This window comes from Netta rufina (genome assembly GCF_964035555.1).
Source record: "Netta rufina genome assembly, chromosome: Z".
Taxonomy (NCBI): domain Eukaryota; kingdom Metazoa; phylum Chordata; class Aves; order Anseriformes; family Anatidae; genus Netta; species Netta rufina.
This window is the reverse complement of record NC_140126.1, coordinates 49,962,032-49,984,655: the sequence shown is the minus strand read 5'-3', so window position 1 is coordinate 49,984,655 and position 22,624 is coordinate 49,962,032.

The following is a 22,624-nucleotide window of genomic DNA, read 5'->3' as shown; positions in this document are numbered from 1 at the left end:
TCTGAGTACTCTGATGACAGCTGTGAACATAAACATATGGAGACAGTAATCATCTGGTGGCAATCTCCTAGCAGCTTTCCAATCCAGAGATGGTAAATTGTTATATAGTAGTCTTCAGCTGACTTTTCTCCCACAACTCTACCCTATTTTAGGGGACTGTATAAAACTTAACTTATGCACTACACCCTCTGACAAAAAACTTCCATGAGTGTGAGCCCCTAGGAGAGATGTATTTTCTGGTTTGGTCTGAGCCAGTACTAGTTAGTCTCATTCCAAGGTCTCTCATTCTGGGATCAGAAGAATGAGTTTTGTGCTCTCCATCTCACATGCCATTTATTGATTCACAGAGCACTGCATACTTTTGAGGTTTTCCACTCTGAAGCTGCCAAGCTACTGGAAATTATTTCATCTATATCACCACCTTCTGTACCTTTTTGTCTTTTTGAGCCAATGTAGGATCACAGGTTCAGAAGTATACATGGTACAGAACTACCTATGGAGCTCCACAGATTTACACAGTGGAATAACTGTTCTTCATTTGGTTTCCTGTTCCTGTTCATGTATCACCCAATGTTCGGTTTTTCTGCTACGTACTTGTTTTCTTACTGATGTTGTACAATGAGCTCACATTTTCGTAGCTCCACTGTAACCCCAAGATCTCATACCTCTACAGAGACAGTCAGCTCAGAGCCCTGTATGTGTAATGCTAGCATTGTCCTTTCCACATGTATTCCTTTATATTTGCCTACACAGAATTTCAGCTGCCTATTTATTCTCCACTCAGTCTCATGAGGTTTCTCTTTGGTATAGCCTTTATCCTGAAAACTGAATAAGGTTAGTAGCGTCAGCAAACTTTTCTCCTTACTATTCACTTCCTTTGCCATAACATTTACAAATGTTTAACAGCACAGCCTCTCATCTGACTCCACTGGTGACCTCTTTCTACAGTGAAATCCCAAAACTGACCATTTATATTTCTCCTTTATTACCCAGTACAGTTGCCTACAGACCCACAGAGTGCATTAGGAAAAAGTGCTACGCTCATCACTTACGCTATAAAATTTCTGACTTCTCTACTGACTTACCTATCTTTTTTTTTTCCTTCTCAGCACAACTTATATTAAAGAAAGGAGAGTACCAGATTTAGCCACTAGCTAAGACAGTGGCTGGTTTAGGATGCACTCAGGTTAAAAATAAGGCCAGCCTCAGCTCTGGAAACCGAAGTAAATGTTGTCATTTTATGTTGTCCTCTGGAAAACATTCAGTATTACTAAAGAATTCTTAATGAGTTGGCAGAATTGCTGCAGTCACTTAAGTGAACAACATGCATTTTTCTGTGTAAAAATAACCTGTTTTTTGCAAAATGAAATGCCAAAGTTGCATACAAATACCTAAATAAAAACCCTCAGACTTCATCTTGTGTGCCTCCCACTATAAAGGAGAAAACTCATCTACATAAAATTGCAGAGGACTCTACTGCTCAAGAAAGCAAAGCAATCACACAAGTACACTTTAAAGTACAGTTTTAAAAGTGATTCAGTTGCCAAGAAGAATGACCGTCTGTGACATTTTTGTCGCTAATATCTTGTGTACCTAAATTCATACAGGGCAACACCTACCTGTATGAACTTACACTCTTAGCGAAGACTAAGACTTCTAGAGGAGATAAACTCTGAAGAAAAAATAGTGAAAACAAGCAAATGAATGAAAAGGTACTGAAAGCAAATGAAAACCAAGTTGCAGAAGAGAGCTGAAATTGTTTCCAATCATTGCCAAGCAAGGCTGGAAAATATCCACAAGCATCTAGAGTGGGCCTAAAGAAAATTCAGGTGTCTGAAAGCTCAAGTGATACCCAGCTATGCACTTTGCATTATCACTTGCTAGTTTAATAAAACTTGGCATTTCATGCTAAAAAACTTGTCTTGTGCCTTCAGACCATAACAGCTACAACAATATTAGGAAGACAGAAATTGCCCATCCAGTGTTTTCAGCCAAGAATGGGAAGAGACAGCAGGCTTTGAGAGTTCTTGTGACCAAGAGCAAAGAGTGACAATTGTACTGCTAGAAACTAAACTAATTGTACTGCTAGAAACTTAAAATTTTTGTTAAACCAACCAAGACCAGCTTGATCAGCAGATAACCGAATACTGTTTCCAGTAAGCATGGGAAAATATCCCTCTGGGAAATATATGTCATAAGCTGTGCTGAACTCTGCTCAGACATGCTTTAGCTAATGAGGCTTTTTAGAACATTAACTTATTGCCCAGCTAGTACATCTCTGTACGAAATCCCCTGATTATTGGCACCAAGAGCCTAGCACACCACCTAGTCCTACAACAAAAATCTGCAAAATGGTGGGAGGTGACCTCTTGTTCCCACAGGACACCAGAACCTGAATTGCCTCCACCAGCAGCCTGGATTGCCACCAGTCTGTGCTGGACATCTTTCTGTCAGACCGTTCCTGGACAACCCCACCAGCACTCCCTGCAGGCAACCACACATTCCTCTTGCGCTGATGATCTAGTTTTTCGAGAAGTGGGAACAGGTCCTCATCAGTTTCAGATGAAAGCACAAAGTAACAAGTGATGGTGGAAGTGCCACAGGCTGGCATCTCTCCCAAACACCTTGTACCACCTGAGAAATCCCATCAGCAAGCACACTCTGGAGTGATCCAGTCCTTCCTCAGCACATTGTTCTCCCCTGCACCAGTACAGACAATCTGGCAGTTTCCAGTGTAATTACTTTAATCAGAAAAGGGAGCAGTCAGGCAATGAGACACCAGAGGGATGCCACAGAGCACGACTTTTTATTTCACACACGCTATGCTCCACTGTGCTGGTCAGCCGCCAAGTGATTTTCATGCCAATGCAGTCCACAGGCATCAGCACCAGCAGGTACCATCGGCATGGACACCAGCATCCCAAGCACACAGCAACTACAGACTCGAGTCCCAGCCTTTTATCTCCAGACCATGCTTCCTTGCACAAAGAGGTATTTCATTTGAGGTCCAGGCTCCGAAAAAAATACACTTACTCCCAAGCACTGCATTCAACATCAAAACACAATCTTCACTTAATCCCATAACTTCATTGCAAATCTAGAATTGGCAGGATTTTCCCCACACATCTGAAAAAAATTAGATCTATGGGCTCCAGATGTACTATGGAGCACAAGTGAAAACCTCTGATATGATACTGGGTTTTATATACAGCTAAACCAAACAAAGAGCGTGTGCCTCACTTAGGAGAAACCTAATTGATTATACAGTGACTTAGTAATTAGGAGACCTGGACAGATTTATTCTCCTCCTGACATTTATTTCCCATGGGCCTTTGGACAAATAACCTTTCTAGCTGTCACACTGATGAAATGGATGGTATTTACAAGCCCGAGTAGTCAGGTTCCTTTAGCGCAGAAGGACAAGTTTCTGGAGGTGCTCCATAAAGTTGACACTGTTCAGAAAGCATGAAACCAGTATGCTATTACAGAAATGACCATGATATGCTGGGTAAGGGACCTCAGGTAGCTATAAGCCAATACATTCCCTAACCTTTTCTTCCACTAAAGTAAATAGATATATATATATAATAATAGGAGACTACAGAGAACTAAGTGGGAGTGCCTGCTTCCTCCACCCACCAGGAAAACTTTGACTTTCTGGTGAACTTCATGCATTGCATTAACCATGTTTCCCCATGCCCAAAACAGAGCAGTCTCCTATATAATGCAGCCATAGCCCTCCTTTCCACTCACTGTGACTGCAGCTCCCTTGAGGGGCAGGTGGGTGACATTGTCTGTTCTCTTGCACCCACCGCTTCTGTTTAGAGGGTTATGTATTATCACACCATGTAATTCCAACAAAATCCTGAAAGCATGCCTTTCTCTCAAACCCTCGGCCCTTTCTGTTTGAGAACTGTGTGTTTTCCCCTGCACTTTCATGATTCTGTTGTCCATAAGGAAACAAAAAGCAACCCAACTGATCCTAGAGTGGCACAAACACAGATGTGGGTGTGACTGGCTAAATGGGACATACTTCATGCGAAGGCTATGAACAATTCTCTTCTCCACAAATTGAAAAGAGAAGTGGCAGGATGGCATCTCATTCATGTCCCAAAATTTCATGTCCCCCTGCATTTCCTGCAAGAGTCACTCACAATGAAGGTTGTGAAGAGCCAACCTGACTAATTCACAGATTTAACAGCAAAGGTGATGAAAAAATGACTGTAGAACATGGACACAAAAATACACACAGCAGAAACAACACAGTAAACCAAGGTGGCAGTAAATAGCATCACGAATAGCAACACTGGGAGGGCTGCCAGTGAAATACATCCTGATTTCTTTCTGTGGCTCTGACAGTTGTGCTTCATAAAACCACATGAAACCAAATCCTGCAGTCCCTGTTTAGCTTTTGTGGAAGCAAACTTCCCATTGACGTCAAAGACCACGTTACCTCATAAAGGACTGCAGGGCTACTTGCAGAGACATCACTCATTACTCTCTGTGACTGCGTGCATGCTGTAGGACTAACGCGTCTTCATTCTCCTCTCATGCTCTGCTGAGGAAATTAAGAGCAGCCTCCACTGATGTAAGACCAACTGCAAAATCAGTGCAGAGGTCAGGCTGCTGCAGCGCACTGCTATGCTAGATTATGCAGATACGTACAAATAAACACTACTTACCCTGTGAGATAGGGAGAAATATATTTAATTTCCAGTTATGGTGCAGGTCTCTCCTCAGATGCATTCAGGCTTCCTGCAGATTCAATAAACGGTTCTGAAGTGTGCAGCAAGCTCTGCCCACATTCCCAGTGCAGCAGCTGCAGGTTGCAGGTTTCTGTCCCCTTTCCTCTGCAAGCTGACAAGGGTGGCTGAACGGGGTGAGTACATATTGCCCAGCTGCCACGGCTTACAGCTAAGATTAAAACAGAAGGACCCACAGGGTGTCTGCAGGAGGCATGCCCTCCTTCCAGCACCCCTACACCAGGGTGAAAACTGCAGCCAGAGAACAAAAGTAGAAAGCAAGGGGTGAAATACTCTCAGACCAGATGAAAACATGAAGCCTAGTGCTAAATAAAATAACTTGTCAGATTCAATGAATTAGTTGTCAGCAAAATACTGGAAGAGGTCACACAGGCAAGAAATTTCAAGCACCGGATCAAGTACTTAAACAAATTAACAAAGACCATATTAAAATGGTCTTAGGTATTCAGTTTGACATGTCAGCAGGGCTAACGCAGTATTTGAGAATAAATTACAATGCAGGCCAAAAACAGAGGCACGGCCAGGGTTAGGTTTAAGCAAAACCTGACTATTTGGTAAGACCATAACACCCTCATCTGTTTCTTAGCAAGCAAATAGATTTGCATAAACCAAAAAATAAAATAAAATAAAATAAAATAAAATAAAATAAAATAAAATAAAATAAAATAAAATAAAATATAAAATAAAATAAAATAAAATAAAATAAAATAAAATAAAATAAAATAAAATAAAATAAAATAAAATAAAATAAAATAAAATAAAATAAAATAAAATAAAATAAAATTGACAGAATCTGGCTTGAAACTGGATTCATCAGAGGTAAACCCATCTTACATCATAGTCCGGGATTGATATTGCAGCATTTTTTCTCAGGCCATTCAGAAGATGTTACTAAAATAAACAGGTGAGGATGAATTTATTCTTTTACTTAGATTTACTACTTGCAACTTGCTCTTACACCATTGACTTCCTCTGATTGACTGCAATTAGCATTCAGAAATCAGCTGAGTATATCCAGAGGTGTTACATCTTTGGTAATTCAGGCCAGTTTGCCTTCACCAGTCTTGCACCATTATTTCACCATGTTCACCAGACTGTGAGGGCAAGGAAGGAAGCTCAGGCACAGCACCAAACCCTGGAGTCTTGTGCTGCATTCCAAGACTTTAACCCCCAGCTATTCCCTATGAGCTTTGGCTGCTAGCTTTGGCATTTCTGGCAAAAGAATAGGCCAGTGGAATGTGTTGTCAGATGACTCCTGCTCCAAGCTTCATATTATTTGCCTCATCCACATTATGCCATGGGGTATAATATATACATAATAATATACATAGTGCAAATCCATGCAGAATGCTAATTTATAGCTGCTGCATTTGTAACACTGGGTGTATTGTCACTTTCTCTATGAATTATCTTCTGACTCCATTCACAAAATTAAAAACAGAACTGGCTTCTCCTCCCCCATTTTAAAAGAGCCTTTCTGGAGCTGCAGCAGCTGCACCTTCCCCTGGAAAGGCAGGGTCTGAGGGCTTGGGGTCTGCCAGGGTCTGCATGAGGAAAACATCCCTTCACACAGCAGCATGGCACAGCTCTTCCCTGCAGGCACTCTGATCTGCAAGGCTGGTCCATGGGCTGTGCTGCAGCTGGTCCTGGTGCTGGCGGTACTCTTAGTTGCGCTGCTGATCCCACACTGACTGAAATCCCTTCCTTCTGCTTCGGGAGAACTAACATCCTGCCAGTGACAAGTTTCACTGCAGTATTCAAGCGATTTTCCTTGCTGGCCCTCAAAATGCACTACTCTTTGAATAGCCCTTGCCAATGCCTGAAAATAATTGGTCTAACTCTTTTATCTTTGCAGCAGCCTTTCATGTATGGGTAAACATCACCTCCTTGTCTTTCTCCCCTGACTGAGCACATCTGACTGCCCGAGCCCTTCTCTGCAAGGCACGGCTTATTTGACAACCTCTCTCATTGCCGCAGCTGAAAGACCTCCAGCTTTCTCCCCTCCACAACCAGGGCCTGAAACCTGTGCTAGGGATCTGCCCGATGGCAGATTTTCTCATGTTACCCTGTGGCACCCCCAGCACAGTTATCTCACAGTGTTCCCCCATTTCTCTTCTGCTCCCACCAGGGAAGATTCACATGCAGCCTGCATTTCCAACCAGCTCTCCAGATATTTTTATTTCCTGGGCCTAATCTGGAGAATATCACTACCTGTTTTTCCCTCTTGCAAAAAAAAAAAAAAAAAAAAAAAACAGTCTGCCTGTCTCCTGCCACAGGATATGGCACATAGCGAAAGGATCACCAAAGACAGTGATGGGAGCCTCAGGAGGGGGGAAGATTACTGGCATTTCCATTTTTTCTAATGGTCTCCAAACCAAAGACCTAACAGTACCTGCAGTGCTACCTCCATGCCTTCCCCCTCCTCATTTTCTTCACAGTACAGTCTTTCTCCACTTCTCATCACATCCCTGCAGACCTCTTACTTCGGTTCCTAAGACTGCTTGTGGTAGGAGGGTGGGGAGACAAAGTCTGAGACCCAAAATGTCACAGCACATCACTCACACAGATAGCTCTAAGCAGTTCTGGACACTCTCAGCCTGTCACACAAGCAGCAGCACTGCAGTCCAGGCAAAAAAAAAGGACTGATAGGATCAATGAAAAAAAAATCTTTTTATTATTTCTCCATATTTGCGCCAGCCTCCAAATGGACAGCATTCCCTCTGCAAGCTGAGCACACTCATCAATCAGAGGGTTTAACTCAGTGACCGCTATCACAGTGCCTGCATGAATGAACAAAATGAATGAAAAAAAAAAAAAAAAAAAAAAAGAAGAAGTGAGCTGCACAGAGCTGCTAGTATATCCTCTTTCTGAAAGGGAAACAAAACTGAAAAATGTTCTCGGGGAATGCCTGCTCTGCTCCACCGAGTTGCTTGCCAGCCCCAGCTTTTGAGGAGAAGCAGCTCTGGAGATGAGATATCACCGCTCTGCTCATCGCTGCTACTGCGGCAAGAAGGCTCTTGCAAGCAGAGAGAGCAAGTGTGAGGTTCTGACATTTGTGTGGCTGCGGGATTTCATCTAAGGGAAAATAACGGCACATCTGTAGCGCCTGACAACGCTAAATACTTACAAATGGACACAGTGTGAGACAAACAACAGGGGAAAAGATGTTATCTCATTTATAAATTCCATCTCCATTGTTGGAGCTCGCTGGAGAGGAAACAACATGCAGAACACCAGCTATTGAGTTAAGTACCACAGAGATCTCCCCACCAGAGACTACAGCAAGGGAAGACCCACATGCAGAGATATTATCCCTATTCTTTACTCATGGGTAGGCATGATCCGATGACATGATCTCCTACCATTGATTTCCCTGCTTTCTCCCTCAAAATTACTCCCTCCAACCCAGAAGGCCAGTGGGCACCTGCCAGGTGCAGGACACCAATGGGGCGTGCTGCTCACAGCCCTGCAATCACGCAGACCTTCAGTCCCACTGAAGCTGTCATCCATGAGCACATCATCATCAGGAAACTGAGACTCAGCATGGTTAATGGCACCAAGCCCTGCTCAGCACAGCTGGGTGGTGAAGAGCAAAGACCACTGCAAGCAAATCTTTCTTCCAGCCCCAGGAAGGGACTCTGTTATATCCCTTTCACTTCTGCCTATGCATGCAACATGAGAGGACATTCATACCTCATGCTCCAATACCAAATGCCATCAAAGTAAATTAAAACAATAAATATGGGATGATGAAATGGCTAATTTCAAGACTTCAATTAGAGTGCATGATGTTAATCTTGAGTCCTCTTTTCTGAAGCCCTTTTTCCTCTCCCCTACTTCAAGTGCACGGTGTCCCTGACAGAGCCACAGGAGAAATTATTTGACTTCTGCAGGCTGCATTGCTAATGAGAAAATTGTTTGTTTTTATTGCAACTTGATGTATATAAATATTCACAGCAGGATAAAACTCTTGAAAAAAAAGTCTCATTTTCAGTGTGTCCTGGGACACAGCAGGGAGCGACAAACAAATTAATTCATAAAAATCTTGACATTTGGAAAACATTTTTACAAGAAATACAAGAAGGCATCTCCAGTAACAATTCCAGCTGGGGAAAAAAATAAAATAAAATTCTAGTCTACACAGGCATTCATGCTTCTCTTCTGAGGGAGTTAAGGCACAGAAAAAAAAAAATAAAATAAAATAAAAATAAAAAAAAATAAAAAGAGGAGATGCAAAGCTCCTTCCCAACATAAAGGGTGGTTCTTGTTCTCAGAATTTTGCACTTTAAGAGGAAAGGTTGGGGAAAGGAAAGAATAGAGAGGAAATGCTTCAATCATCCACCAGTCCTCCTGATATAAGCACGTTCAGAGGTCTGGCAGATGATTTCAGGGAAACTGAATCATGCTTAGGAGTTTCCACTGAAAAAGACACCAAGATGACTGAGGAACTGACAAATCTTATCCAGGAACCAAAGCAGAGTGAAAGGGACAATGGCATAAAGTGGGATAGAAAATAAGCATGTAAATGACAGAGATACGCACTGCTTTAGTTCTGCATAATAGCAAAGACAAGACTGAGTACACTCACACCACAAGGTTTTTAAGGACAGCACTCTGTAACAATCCACCCTGGTATATTTCAATACACTTCAGATCCAAGCAGTATTTCCTGAGTTAGACTTAGTCCATATTTTCAGTATTTTTCAGAAAGCGGCAATTATGCCATGCACAAGTTAGCAGTTTCCCCCCTGAGGTCTGGATGCACAACCAACATGGTTCTGTTCACAGAGCACTCTGCACCAGTGAAGTCCCTAAAAGCCTCGGAGGGATTCTGTTGCTCTCTCCCCAGACACAGAAAAGTGGTGAATTTGGCAAACAGAGTGTGCATGAAGTTCAGCTACTCTAAAAATGCACGGCAGTGCACTCGAACAAAAATAGTTCAAACATTTATGTAAGCTGATGGACTGCAAGTGAACTTCTATGTTCTGTCAAGGGAAAGCCCTCTGAGTCACCGCACAAAGTTTAATGCAATCAGATGCCCAGAAGCAGGTAAGTAAAGCAGCCATGCTGTGCATATGTGCTACAAAACATGCCACCACCAAAATGATCCTATCTGCAGACATCAGCTGTGCTCGGATGTAGTCCCTATAATGTTCCTGCCACCACAGACCAATGTGGAGCTTTCCCAGGAGACGATGGAGCAGCTGTTAGGGGCTGCTTGTCCCAGCTTAGTTTTTCAGCTCTTCAAGTGGGCAGACAGTGCACTGACAACTGCAACAAGCTTCAGACCACATCTCCTTTAAAAGTGGACCCAGGAGCGGTGAAGGAAGGAAGCGTCTTTCTTCCCTCCTTCTGGAAGCCTAAATCTGGTGGGAAGGTAGCAAGATAGTGGGAATGTAGAGCACCTTGTGGCATCCTGTCCTGCTCTGACATCTCTCAGTCCAGTGTGCAGGTCCTATGCAGGCCGTGGTGCACGACAGGTCCAAGAGACACGTTCCAGAAATGCCATCCCAGTTGTGCTGTTGTGCCTTTAGCATGCAGCTTGGCAGCCTACCTATGAGATTTGTTGTCTCCGTCCCGCTTGACAGCTGAGACACTTTCAACACCGCCTCTGTCTGTGTTCTGTTTCTAAACAAACAAGGTTTGCTGCCCTACAGGAATAACTCAGTAAGTCCCCACAATTTGCAGGGCACAAACATCCCTCCAGTCTTTCTCTCTTACCTGCTCCCATCTTGCTGAGTGGTGAATCTAAAGAAGAAGCAGCCTGTACAATCCCCATTACCTCCAATTTAAATCTAGCAGCAATTTCAGGAGCTTCATTTTTCTGCCCTGAAGCTGTTGGTGATATTTGAAGCCACACAGACCAAGGTAATTAGAGGGCTTTTAACCTTCACTTTCCAATGCTGCACTGAAAGTAAGGTCTTGTGCCCTCCCTCTCAGTCTCCACAGGGTGCTGCATTAAGTACCAAGTGAAGGTTCCTAGGTAACAGTCAAATCTCACAGGCTGAGGGTGTCCATGGTCAGGATAATTCCCCTTTCATCCCCACTAGGCTCACTGCAGAGAGGAGACTTCTCATTCCTTGAAATTAACAAGCAGAAGTTATATTCAAAGTACAGCAGAGCACTAACCTCTCAAAAAGTCTTGCTAAAGAGGCACCCAGCAGGACCAGCTCTGTCTGAACCACCCATAACATCTTTCACCTACTTCATTAGACACTTCCAGTAACGTCACTTCCATATCTTCTCAAGCTATCTGTCTATTCTCTGGTTCAGTCTACTGATCACTAGAGAGTTTTACCTACTTCCTATGTAGAGTGATCTTGCTATGACTTAAATCTTTGACTACTAACCAGTAGATGTGACAACAGACAGCTCTTCAGTATGGTAGCCTCTGTGACCTAAAATACAAACCCCAGTGCCTCTGAGACATTTCTCTAAGACAGAAGGAGATTCAGTGCATTTCCAAAGGAATTAATATCAGCACATCCTAGGCTACTCAGCATGTCTTTCCAACAGCAGGCTCTGCCATGGGCTGGATCAACACGGACACCAAAGTCCCTCTCCACTGTTGCACAGATTCTTTCAAGTCAGGCAAAGGCAAGGTGTGTGCTGGGGCAAGAGCACTTCATTCCCCAAAAATTCAGTGGGCTGTTCATCACCAGATCTAAATTATCTTCCTTTAAAAACCATGGAAACAATCCTGCCCTGTCCCACACACAAACATGTCCACATGCATAAAGACTAATTCTGTCTATTTGTTGATTTTTGAAAAAGTTGCATGAGATAACAACACTGCTGCTAGCATCACCAAGTGATAGGACTTTCTAACTACCAGCCTTGGCTCTGGCAGAGAAAGTTTCACGTGATCCCGACCAGGAATAATACAGATAGGCCAGCACAAGGTTGTTTGAAAAGCCCACTTTACAAAATCAATATTTAACACATTGAATTTCCTAGTGAGTCTTCAGAGACAAGTGTCTGACATTTGAGTAGTCCTGGGTCAATATTAATTGCACATAGCTTCTCATCTGCATTTATTGCCACGTTTCTGCAATTAAATTATAAAAACTAAATGAAATCTCTAAGCTTCATAGCTAAATCTGCATGCTAAGTTAATTAACACTGTAATGGAAACCCTATAAAAACTAAGGCCTGTCTGATCCAAGGCCTATTAAAATCAGTGACAGCTTGATTACAACCTGAAGCAAATTAATACCCATGCAGCCTCAGAAAACTGGAGAGCGATGAACTGTTTCATAGATGTCAGGAAACTGTTTGGTTCAGAGGCCAGCCGAGACACCCCTTTGTGCCTCTGCCAGCACTCCTGGCATCCATCGTGACTGCACTTTCTCTTTTCCACGAACAGAACACAGGGTAGACCTTGCAATACACACCAGCAGTCTTGTAGTTTCCAGCTGTTATTTAGGGGATTATATGCTAAGAAATATGTACACCAGGCCCTAGAGGACCAAGAAAAACCTTCAAACACCAGGCTGAGCTGCAAAGGAGGACAGCAATTTTCCTTCATCAGAGATACGGGGTGCTGGACACCAGGGACCCTGCAGTATGCTGTGGTATGCCCCTCACAAATAAAGAGCTTTAGTGTCTTTCTCCTATTGCCAAACTGCATTTGCCTTTCAATCAATCTTTTGTTTTATATAACTTCTTAGTGTGCGACACTTTGGAGCACCTTTGAACAGGAACAACAAAAGCAACAACAAAATTAAGGCTAAAAGGAAAACATAGCAGGAAGCAGATTCTTAAAATAATAATAATAATAATAATAATAATAATAATAATAATAATAATAATAATAATAATAATAATAATAATAATAATAATAAAGGCTATGCCTTTAAATGAGCAAAGTGAAGTGTCACTCGCTATACGTAGTACTCAGAACTTTGTTAAACACAGCACATCATCCCCTAACTAGCTTTCGCAAGGTAAGGAGTAGGTAAGCTGGGCACTGTAACAGTATTGTGATCAGCAGCCTCCCGGTTTTGTTATGCAAAGAGCACTGAAGGTGAACTGTAAGGATCCTGCATTCAGAAGGGAGGAATCCTCCAGGCTGCAAGTTAATTATGCAGACAACTGAACGACAAACGATTGGATTCAAAGGCACAGTACAGAAATGAAAAAGGGGACACCTGGAATACGAATGAGTTTGTAGAACTTGAACCTGCAAATGTGGGCTTGTTAGTTACAAAACCTATTAAAGCCAGCTTCAAAATATGGCAGGAGGAGTGTTGCAAAACTTAATACTGTTAATTGAAGTTAATTATACCTAATTATGGATGTGCCATATTGCAGAGAGTTATCTCGAAACAAGTATGTTTAATAGCTACAAACAGCGTGTATAATATGGAGCAGTATGACGAAGATTTAAAGAAAAAACACATTAAATATGCATGAAAGTGAAAACGGACAGCGTCCCTTTGCTGAAAAGCCACACCTGCTCCTACCAGTCCTCCAAAAACACCTGCCTGGGTCTGCACTGAGCTCCATTCTGCCCCTGCACTCATTCGATGAAGGCATCTGCCACCTTCCTCCTCCCTGCCCTGTGGACAGCACTCTTCACCAGCAGCTGCCCCAGAACCTGTAGTCCCTACAAACCAACAGAAAATGTCACTGCCAGGGTGATTAAGTGGACAAAGAGGAATAAGGAACGCTACCTGTCTGTCAGCACGTTGGTCCTGGTCTAGGGCACTGAGAGGGATGTGACTGGTGACCTGATGGTCAGGTCCAGATGCTCCACAAAGCCACCAGATGAGCTGCATAAGGAAAATGAAGTGTCTGGGCAGAGCTACCTGGGGATGGCAGGGGCCATGAGGAATGGTGTAACAGAAAAGAAAAAGGGAAAATCAAAACCATGACCCAAAGACACAGTTCCTCAAAATGGTACTGGTGGGATTCTGGTTTAGGGAGTGACTATGTCTAAGAGATAAAGAGCACTGAGCCTTCCCAGACAGCTGGGAAGGGGTGGAGGCTATTTCAGAGCCCCTTACAGCAGTCTGTATCCATGTAATACCAACATCTTCTATGTTTAAGTGCTTAAAAACCAGTGGGTTTCATGCACTTCAGACCATTCTTTTTCCTCCAAGGCACAGTCACTGTACTCCATGGACTCCTAACTGTCCATTTTCTCTATCTTTCAGCTTAAGACTGAGTTTCCTCAGCTCCAAGCTGGGTTTTCTCCTGCACAAGAAAGCAGAATTATCTGGACAGCATTCCTCAAAAACCAGCTCTGAAACCCACAACTTTGTGTGGGGCTATTCCCACCAGAAAAGACCACTGCCTGCCAAAGGAGTCAGCAAGGATGTCCATCCTGTCAGTTCCCTTACAACACAGCCCTGTGTTGAAAGGCAGCAGGAACAGATTTAGGGAACAAACAGCAATGCAGTCATTCTGGGATATTGTCTAACCAGTTTCTGCTGATCAATATGGGCTTCTCTCCCCATTCTAGTTCAAAGTTTAATATCACCGCCTCAACAAGAATAGACATAAACAACTTGAGTGTCCTTCAAACAATAGGAAATAGCAAATCCATACCTTCTTTATAAGGCTGACAGCATATAGCTACAAAGCCATTGCTGTAAATGTTGATGTCATGAGCTCTGGCACAAGAGAGACAGTAATAATAACCCTGTATTATTACCTGAAAAGAAGCAAGTCTTTCAATTGTTTTTTAAACTTTTTTGTTTCCCTAAAATAAGCCACAAAAGAAGCTCTGGGACATGGGATACCACTATGAGCAACTGAAGCAAATATATATGTATATATTAGCTTGACAATGGAGCAAGGAATTTAAATAGTCAATAGATAGCTATGAAGGGATCCAGCAAAGAGAAAATAATAAGTTGTATATTTAGTGGGAGGTTCCTCCATGCTTTTGAAGATGAAGGAAATAAAGAAAAGTCTGAACTGATGACAGTGATGGGAAGACGTGAAAAAAAAATGTAGACATCAACAGCAGATGAGAAGGATGAGGCATTCTGAGCATCATTTGCAGCTTTCTTGTGAAAATAAATAAATAAATAAATGGAAATAATAAAATCCCTGAGAAAGACACCTCAAATTGAAACAGGAATACACAGCCATAGCAAAATAAAAATAAGGAAAGGAAAAGAGGCATGTAGCTATATAGAACAGCATAGGTCTTTGGCTTTGGTCAATGCACAAGGCAACAAAGATGCATTAAAAGAAGATTCACGTTAGATGAAAGAAACTAGAGTTGAGGTACCATTTGCATGGAGATGAGACGAATGGAAGGAATTTTAAAATGGAGAGGGATATCACATGGCCAGAAAGAAAGGGGCAGCATGTCTGACAAGCAAAAGAAGGAGAAAGAGGGGCTATATAAATGGTAATGACGAATAAATGGGACTGATGAATGATAAGGGAGAGCCACCTCTAAACCAGGAAAGGGCAGATAAAAACAACAAGGAACTTTCTCCAACAAACACTACAAAATAACAACAGTAAGTAGGAAGAAAGGAGAAGGAGAAGGAGAAGGAGAAGGAGAAGGAGAAGGAGAAGGAGAAGGAGAAGGAGAAGGAGAAGGAGAAGGAGAAGGAGAAGGAGAAGGAGAAGGAGAAGGAGAAGGAGAAGGAGAAGGAGAAGGAGAAGGAGAAGGAGAAGGAGAAGGAGAAGGAGAAGGAGAAGAGATCCTTAAGACAAGAATGCTGGCGGTCAGCCAGGAGCAAGCCATGATGCAGAGATGAAGATGAACTGAAACACGTGGAAGTAGAAGAGCAAGAATGGCAGAAAGCCTCACTCATAGATTTGGTCAAGAATTGGAAAGGAAAGTGAAAATTAGCAAGTTGAGCAGAGCTATACTGCACAAAAGGACTCAACAAGAAGAAGTGCTTACTAGTCATGTAAGAAGATAAGGAAAGAAAACCTTGAGCTGCTGGTAAGAAAGTAAAATATGAGAGTATCCTGCACAGAGACCTAGCCAAGCTTTCAATAAAGATGGCACTGACTCTGAAGAAAAAGCAGGACCTGCCACAGAAATGAAAACACTGAAGACAAGGGAACTGACACAAAATGTAACCCAAACTCACAAATCTTCACATACTAAAATCGAGATGTATGGACAGCTCCAACCTAGTGTTACAGGAGGACCAGTAGAAACAGGCCTACAGGATGGAGACAATCACTGCAAAACAAAAATTTCAAATGTGTTTGAGAAAAAAATAAATAATAATAATAATAATAATAATGCTTCTTCTTTCTGAAATACCATAAAAAGGCTGGGGATGTTTTTCAGACCCTTACCAGGCACCAGAAAAATTTTTTTTTGGTTTGGTTTGGTTTGGTTGTTTTTTTTGTTTGTTTTCTTGTTTGTTTTGGGTTGGGTTGTGTTTTGTTTTGTTTTGTTTTTGGAGGGGGTGATAGAAAGTAATAAGAGAAACATTTTAAAATCAGCAGAGGTAAAACACGGTATAGGGTCGGTGGAGTTTGAACACTTTGGTCTCCTTTGGTGGTATCACTATCCTCCAGGCTGTCTCTCTCCCCAGGCTTCAGTAAAGTACATGAAATTGCATTATGCTGTAAGCTGACTGTTAAGGTGTCAGAAACAGGTACTAGAGTTTAAACATAAGGAGCTTCCTAAGAGGGAGACAACAGCAGGCTGTACTGAGAAAGCAACTACCAAAGTGAGTGAAGGTAACAACAGGAGTGCCATGAGCACCGGAGGGCACAAAGACATTGCCAACACAGTTGAGGTTCACAATACCAGAAAGGCAAATGTTGAATTACCTTGAGGACTGGAATAATTTGGGGGGAAAATATCAATATTACGAGGGGAAAAGTCTTCAGTGAAAGGTGTCTCTCAACCAGGAACCCAACAGCTGGAAACAATAGTAGGGGTCAAAGAACAAGGTGTGCTAGGTATGGAGATAGCCTCCCATGGGAAGAACTTGGGCAAAAAGCAATCACAAAGTCAAAGATAATTGTGCAAGGGCTCTCCATTATCAGTGAGGAGGCTCTAATACCATCATCCAAGGCCTTGGTAAGACCATGAAAAATGCACCGTGTTGTCCTAATGCATGCACAATGATGAATTCAAACAGCAGAGTACAGAGAGCTTTTAATGTTTAAAAAAAAAAAAAAAATGGCTTCTCCAGCCTAGCTATATGAAAGCTCAGAGGGGGTATGTTTGCTGTCTACAGATACATCTGGAGAGCAATCATCAGAGAAGAAGAAGAGCCATTTAAGTGAAAGGACAATGTTGGCACAGAACAAATGAGTGCAAGCTGGCCATAAAATACATTTAGTGCTGAAACAGTAGGGAGGTTTCCAGCCATCAGAGTAGACAGGCTCAGTGCAGCTTTCCAAAAGGCAGTCAAAGAAGAAAGTGGATGATGTTCATGAGAGATATGATAGGAACATGATGCATGCAGGACAACAGTCTGCATGGGCTGACTTACAAAGTCCTTTCTGTTCCCTTATGCTGTCCACTGTACTAATGATTTCCAACCTTCTTTAACTTTAAAACAATTCCAGTGGTGCTGCAGAACCTTATACAGTAAATTTAAGCCACCTGGCAAAAGTTTATCTACCATCAGCCCCTTACAAGCAGTCTACAAATATCCCAGGGACTCAAGAAAATTGGTGTACAGCCTTGTCATCATCCTGAAGTATTCCTAACACACAGGCCATGCAAGTTGGGATGCAAAACACAAGATGCCAGGCTGCAACGATGGCTCCTCAAGGGAATGAGGAACACAACTCTAGCAGCAGCTGCAGTAGAGACTACCCCTGGAAGAGACCTGTGACCCACAGGTGGAGGAGCCAGGATGCTGCACACATGCTGGCTGGGCAGGTGGCTTATACCTGGTCCTGGGTGGCTGAGTAGGAGGCAAAAACTATTAGCCAAGAAATGCCAAGGGCAGAGCAATGAACCTGGCCCTCCCTGGGATTTGTGCAGTCAGTTCCCCTCAGCAGCTGCTTCCATGGGTGAAAAGGACAGCGTGCTCCCTGTCAGGACAACTGTGGCTCCTTCATCTCTTCTGGCTTCACTGCCCACAGCTCACCAACCCACGCCTCTAAGTGATTTTGACTGACATGGAGAAGGATGCACTTTGATCAGGATCACTTACAATAACAGCCTAAGGAAAGATCAGAGAAGCAGCACTGCTAGGGACAGAGACCTCTCTGAGGGACAAGGTGTGACAGGAAACTAGGACAGCAGCTTTGTTACCAGGCCAGAGCAGGAGCCACAGCCCACCACAACAAGACCTCCAGGCAGCAGGGGGGTAATTCCCAGGCTGCAGATCTGGGTAGCAGAAATCTCGTGCCCTGAAGACAGGTTCACCGTGGCCTCTGCTTTCAAGGACTAAGCAAGATTACTCCTTGTCCCAACATGCAGCCAAAGGAAGAAGCCATGGTGCAAGTGAGTTACGTATTCCCACCACAACCTTTCTTTGATACACCTGGCAGGAAAATGAATCCTGTATTTTTGGGTTTGGAGAAGATCCCAAAATACACCTTCCCAGTATTACAACTCTAGCCTAAGCAGGGGCCTGCCCTCTCCCCTTCTTTTCCTGTTCTGCAGTTTTGTTCTGCACAAAATTCAAGGTTGCTAAAAAAGCAGCACCAAAAACACGACAAGAGTTGAGTGTGGCACTCACTGAAGGTGACTTTCAGCCCCTGCTTCAAGAGTAGTTTGACCTTGACAAGAAACAGTCATTGAATGAAATATGATTTAAGTGCACAGAAAGCTTTGCAATTCAAAACTAAGGCAACTTCTAAGGATAAATTCTTCCAGGACAAAGTAGCACCAATGTAGGGAGTTTATAAGATCCCCATGTAAAACCCAGCACCTAAATTTGGATCAGGGAGCGTGAGACTGACCAGACACCTCATTCAACAGCTGAACAAGACAAGATGACGTCTGACCCATCTTGTCTCACCCAGGGTCCATCTTTCCCCCAACTGAAAGCAGAGTGGCTCTGTGCCCAGCTCACTGCAGCGTACGCTGCCAAACCATGGGGCACGCTGCTGAGCAGCCCTCTTACCAGGGGAGGACACAGCTCCCATTCACCTGAACCTGTGGCAAGGACTGCTGGCCTTTCAGAGCTCTTGGAGGCATTCAGTAACACCTTCAACCTTCAGCAGGTGCAAAGGCAGAGGAGCATGACTGATGCTCAGGTCCTGTGCTCAAGGCCTCACCGGAAACCTAAGAGATGTACCAGCCTTAAGTCTTTGCACAGGGATCATTTCAAGGCTAGGTTACTACCTCAAATAACCAAAAAAAAAAAAAAAAAAAAAACATATTTTGAAGTAATCAAAGAGCCCACAGAGAAGGATTTTGAGAGTCCTGTTGGCTAAGTAGGTTTTCAGCAATCTTTTTTCATTAACCTAGCAGTTTCCCAGAACACACACAACCAAATGCCATCCAAGCCCCACCATTAGGACAGCAGTTAGGAAAACATCAGGTACATTTTCTGCTATTTGGTTATAATTGAACAACTCTGTGAAACTGGCAATGGAAAGAGGTCCTTAAGTAATTTGACAAATAATGCCAAATAACTGATTTTACAAATGTCACAGCAAACATCAGACTCTCTCCAGAATACCCTGTGCCCCATTTTATAGCCCTGTAAACACAGAATGTTCCTCACATAATTACCACCTGACTGAAAAGACAAAATCCTTCTGTACAGAAGAACCACCCTTTTTCATTCCAATCCTGGAGCATTTGAACTAAAATGTTAATAAAGGCCATCCACAGGCCTCTGAGCAGGTCTTCTCAGATGCCTCAGCATGGCTTCAGGCACACATTTAAGCCAAGATAGGGGAGCAAAGACAAGAAACAAGCAAGTTCTGAAAAAACAGTTGAAGTACTCAGATTAACCAAACGCTGTCAAACGCTGCTGATACAGGCTGCATGAACCTTTTTAACATTTTGTCCTCTCTTTGAGAGAAGGCTGGGCAAAAATAGTTGTATGGCAGACACAGTGCAAATACCAATCTTGAATGGAACAACAGGTTGATGACCACTTATCAATTAGCCAGAAGAGTTTGTAACTCAACCTGCAGCCAAATACATGGGGAGTACCCATTGGAAGCAGAGCACAGCCCAGGAAAGGGCAGGGGTGATCCCTTCTGCTCAGCACCAACCAGGCTTTATCCAGGCTCCGTGTCCCACCTGGAGTCCTGGCCACAAAAGAGGTCAACAAACCGGAGGGGCTTGGAGGAGGTCACTGAGGTGGTGGGGCTGGAGCACTGCTCTACAAAGAAGGGTGGCAGGGACACAGCTGGAACAACTTGGAGTTGACATGGCTTTAGGGCTCCTAACAGCACCCTGTGGTCTATGGGACATCGAGAAGATGGGGCAGATGTTCACAGAGGTGTGTGTTGGAACATAATGGGCAGCAGGTGTGAAGAGCAGTGAGAGCTTCAGACAAAATAAAAGGAAAAACTCTTTCTCCATGAAGACAGTCAGGCAGCGGGGCAGGTTGCCCAGAGAGGCTATGCCATCTCCACGCTCAGAGGTCTTCAAGACCTGACCAAACAAAGACATGAGTAATCCAGTCTGACCCCAGAGATGACCCTGCTTTGAGCAGGTCAGACTAGACAACTCAAGACCCTTCCAACCTAAACTATATCGCATGGTCCTATTGTGCAAATGACCTTGTCATGTCCATATCCCCAGTTTCTTAAAACCTTTATCCAAAACTGCTAGTGTTAGCAGTTGACCAAGCAACCATACATCTCCAGCTTCAAGCGTAGGATCTTCTTTCTCTGTTTTAACACCTTACATTCTCTTTCTGATCTCTCTGCTCCCTATTTTAAATGTCACCCATTTCAGTAGCATCTCTAGACCTTGTTGTTTCACCAATGTCCAGCCAACAGTCAGCTCTAAGATTTAGAGACCAAGCCTGATTTAGGGTCTTTCCCAAAATGTGTTCCTTAGAGTGTTTTCCATAAATTCCCTTTACAGATGAGTAAGATGATGTAAAAGAATTTTGACAGTGGGAGAAGAGCAGGCTCAAGCACCTGGAAACATGCAGGTGTATCTTGAAAATGGAAAGAAACAAGGACCAGAATGAAACACGATAGGTTCTGCTTTCAGAGTTTCAAATATTTAATTTATAGTGCATTCCTAATAATTGGGCATAAAGCAATTTTTGTACAAAGATTTCACAGTTCACAATGTCTTCTACAGAACCAGGAAAAAAAAAAAAAAAGTGGTAGGCAACAGAATAAGTTACGGGAGGTTACACAGCCATCATGACTGAATAGTCAAAGCTATGACACCCATTTATCAAACTGGCGTTGAAATAACAACACATACATCTTACCATAAATGCAGTGTGGGAGGAGAAGTAGACAATAAAATAATGCAATGCTTTGCACTTTGGTGGCATGAGCTGAAGATCTCCTTCTATTTTACAGATATACAGTTTAGCTTCCCAGCCTGGAGAACAAATAATTAATAGCTCTGTCGTCTTTTGTGCCATTGAGTCACCACTAAAAGGTAAGAGGTTGATCTGCACCCAAGTGCAAACATCCAGCTCTGCTCACACCATGCAAAGCAAGACTGCTTCACCGGTCGTGACAGTGCCCACCTCCCTCACCTCCCCTGGCAGCTAAACAAAACTGGGCCCAAACTTTCCTACTCCTCTGAGGAGGCAGGATCTGACCACAAATTACCTCTTCTGTAAGACACGGAAAGCTCCATCTGTGGTTGTGAAGTGTCTTTGGCACGTGTGCCCCGGGCTGGTGTCCCACTGCAGTTTACACACATGTTCTGAAATCTACTAAAATAATGATTGAAAACAACTGTGATAATTTTTCATTTGGGCAATTAAGGAGAAGAATGTGACTAACAAAGCCTGAAGACAAAACTGATCCCCAGAGACTCATGTGGTGCCTATGATATGTCATACTCAGCAGCTCTAGCACAGCTCCACCAGATCCTACCTTTTCTGTTCACTGAGGATGACAGCCCGACTCACCAGCAGTGATTGATTTCGGTGGCAGACTAACGTAGCCAAGCGGCTCACCAACCTATCTCTTTGTCTTGTATGACACATCCACACACAAATACTCTTTCTTCCAGCAGTCAGACCTAGCCAACCAATCTGGCATACATAAACCAATTATGAGCACGAAGAGGGACATCCTAACCTTGATCTGAAGGGGTGATGGGCTGGGACTGTTGTCAGATGTACCCCCTGGGACCCAAAGAGCTCTGTGGTGACGTAGGCTGGAGGGACAGTCACTTTTTACAGTCATTCCAACAAATTATTCAGTGTAAGATATAGATATGATACAGCATTTTGCAGAATCTCATGTTTATTATTATTAATGTAACAACTATATTACTGTGTTATCAAATATTTTTTTCCAAAGAGTTGGACTTGGACATGCAGGATATGCTAATGACCTTATTCTGTATGTGTGTGTGTGTGCATGTGTTTAAAAAGTCTCCTCTTACCGAATATGTGCCACGTTGCAAAGTGCTAAACAACCATATGAAAAATTGTGCTAACTCAGAGTGACACTGAAACCCGGGAGGTTTATGAATAATAAATAACACGTGGGGGAGCATGTTGGTAGTGGAAGTTCTAGCCTTGCATATTGAGCATAGTGCTTGGAAGCCAGAAAGTCCTTCTGGGGAGGAACAGACAAGGAAAGATTTGAAAAAAGGTCAACAGTAGCAAGTTGCCCCAGAGGAGAAATAAAAAGAAGTAGCTGAATTACTAATTACCTTATTAAACTTCTTTGTCGGCCTGGCCTCTCACAACCCACAGCTTTTAGGGATGCTCACCAAGATCAGTCTGGTAGCAAACACTGGACAGAAAAGTGCCTCTTCCTTAGGAGATGGCTTTCAAGACGTGGAAGGC